Below are 2,822 nucleotides of genomic sequence, written 5' to 3'. Positions count from 1 at the left end.
AGAGCACCAGCCAAGGGAATACTCAAGGAGCAGCCCCAATGAGGTAGGGGCCACCCCACTGATTAGAGATGGTGAGCCAAGCCCATGGCATGTCTCACTGATGCATGGCTGGGCCAAAGAAAGAGCTCATTGACTTGTTCAGAAAAAAAGTGCTTGGCAGGACACCAGGCTGAGAGGGCCAGGGAAGCCTACCAGAATCACTTTTTGGAACAGGGTTTTACATCACGAACTGGCTAGTACAGAGACAGATGTCCACTCCATGACTGATGGATGTATCACAGGGTTTGAGAGCTGCAGCTCAGCCCTCGAGACAGCAACCCCACACTTAAGTGGGTAACTATGCAAAGCCACACTCCCAAGGCTGTTTTAGGGGCTTCTTGCTTCCCACAATTCTTGCTTCTGCACAACCAAGATCCAGAGTCCTCAGTGTCCAGACGAGTCTCGTCCTGGCTCTGTGGCTTCCCGTGTAGATGAATGAGGTCATAAAGAGACAAAACACTTGGCACTGCCCTAACATTGTGTCTCTCATTGCACTTAATCTTCACCAAGACTCTCTACTATTATTATATCCAATTCACAGAGAAGGAAACAGAGGCACAGGACCATTAAGCAGTTTTCCCAGAGTCTCATAGTGGTGGAGCCAGGGTTGGAACCTGGCTGCGAGACTCTAGAATGTGACACTGAATTGCACTTGGACTGCTGTTTGGTGCCATGGATTGTAAAATGGGGATGCTTGAAGCACCTACTTCTCTGAGTGTTGATATTCAAGTGAGATAATCCATTTATGGCCTGGGCTCTGTGCCTGCATGTTAAACAGTGTTAGTGCTTTTAGCATGATTAGTTCTGGCTTCTCTGCAGCCCTGCTACTCTTACTATTACTACTACTACTACTACTATACCTTCTTTTTTTGGCAGTACTGGGGATTGAACTCAGGGCCTCATGCTTGCTAAGCAGGTGCTCAACCACTGAGCCATACCTCAAGCTTTTGTTCAGTTTCTTCTCATCTATTTGCACACGATTTTTTAAACAAATCTCACAAGACTTGCAGTTTATTAGGACACCTTATTTAATTGGTGTGTGTGTGTGTGTGTGTGTGTGTGTGTGTGTGTGTGTGTCTGTGTGTCTGTGTAGAAGGTGGGCCTGGAAGATTAAAAAAAAAAAAAACCCTAAGGGAAGAGGGCAAGAAAGAATCTGAGTGCGGCATTCTCTGCTAACTAGTATTCTAGGAGTCCCTTAAGGATTGAGGTTTAAGTCTGGTCTTCTGAACAGAAGGAAATTCCTCTATGCCTTTAACTATGAAATGAATGGCTATTCCAATAATTAATGGCAAAGTGAACCACCCTGCTTTTGTTCATTCATATTATTAAATTTATTTTTTAATTATCTTTAAGTAGTTGTATGAAGGGGTTTCAATTCAATATGTCAATTTATGAGTACAATGTCAAGTGTCATTCTTCCTTCTATACAAACCTCACCTTGTTACCTGGTTCCACTTTTTTTCTTTTTATATATATTTTTTATTATCAAACTAATGTACAGAGAGGTTACAGTTTCTTACGTTAGGCATTGGATACATTTCTTGTACTGTTTGTTACCTTGTCCCTCATACCCCCCTCCCTCCCCCCTGGTTCCACTTTTTTGTTGTTGTTGGCGGTGGGGGGCTTGAACTCTGGGCCTGAGCACTGTCCCTGAGCTCTCCAGCTTAAGGCTAGCACTCTACTACTTGTGCCACAATGCCACTTCTGTTGCTCTGGTGGTTAATTGGAGATGAGAGTCTTACAGACTTTCCTGCCTGGGCTGGCTCTGAACCACAATCCTCAGATCTCAGCCTTCTGAGTGGCTAGGATGACAGGTGTGAGCCACTGGCACCCAGCATCCTGGTTCCATTTTTACATATGAACATTGGACATCCTTTCTCCCTTCATCATTTCTGTTCTTTTTTAAGGTTTCCACATACACCTCCCAACACACAGACACACACACACACAGAGAACTAAAAAAATGATTTGAAACCATTTCTACGTCCAATAAAAGATTCTTCTTCCTTGGGCAGCATTAGCTGTGTGAGGCTAGGGGTGGATAGGGCAAAGATGGCAGAGGGAGGACAGGTTTTACTGTCCAATTCCAATTCTCCAGTTCCCTTCCATGTCCAAAGCTAAGGTGAAACCAGTCACCCAAGAAAAGCCCAAGGAAATCCTTATCCCTTGCTACCCCTTTTACCAAGGTAATTCTTGCTCTTCCCTTCAGTTAGGGAGCCCCATGCTGAGGCAGCTTGGGAAAACTACTTACACGGAAGGTATATGATCCATACCAAACAGTGGGCTTATGGGTAAGGCCACTCCTTTGTGAGTCCTTTCCCAGTCCTGTTGGTCTCAGATGCATGTTGCATGGTCACTGGGGAATCATGAGTCCAGGGACCTTTACTTCACTTGTATTTACCAGTGTTTTAATTGCTCCAATTCTCATATCAGCATTCCTAGATCACCCAGCAAGGCACAGAGCAGAAAGTGGCTGCTTTCCTAAACACCTCTCAGAGGCCTACAAAGAGTAAGTGAGCTGTACTAGAGACCTATAGCCTTCTGAACTGCAGCTCTGCTTCCCTCCCTTGGGTATGACCCTGGCTCTGTGACAGAAAATGTGTTCACCAGCTAGTGGCCCCCGATTTTTCTTGATCTTCCTGACAGCTCTCTATTCAGGGGCATTGGCTTCCGGAGAATGCTTGCAGAATTTGAAGCTATGGCTTGAACTGTTTCGATTCCCTCCTTGGAGCTCAGCCATTGGAGATGGAGCTGGTTTGCCTTGCTTCAGAAATGTCCTAAGC

The 2,822-nt window shown here is 45.2% G+C and overlaps 1 non-coding gene across 1 annotated transcript; it reads right to left on the bottom strand.

The window, feature by feature from the left end:
• Window positions 1-909: 909 nt before the first annotated feature.
• On the bottom strand, window positions 910-980 carry Trnaa-agc. Its single transcript has one exon. It is a non-coding gene; the product is annotated as a tRNA-Ala (tRNA).
• Between the last annotated feature and the right edge of the window lie 1,842 nt (window positions 981-2,822).

This window comes from Perognathus longimembris, chromosome 12, assembly GCF_023159225.1.
Source record: "Perognathus longimembris pacificus isolate PPM17 chromosome 12, ASM2315922v1, whole genome shotgun sequence".
NCBI lineage: Eukaryota > Metazoa > Chordata > Mammalia > Rodentia > Heteromyidae > Perognathus > Perognathus longimembris.
The sequence above is the reverse complement of the archived record's forward strand: the minus strand, read 5'-3'. Positions and strand labels throughout refer to the sequence as shown.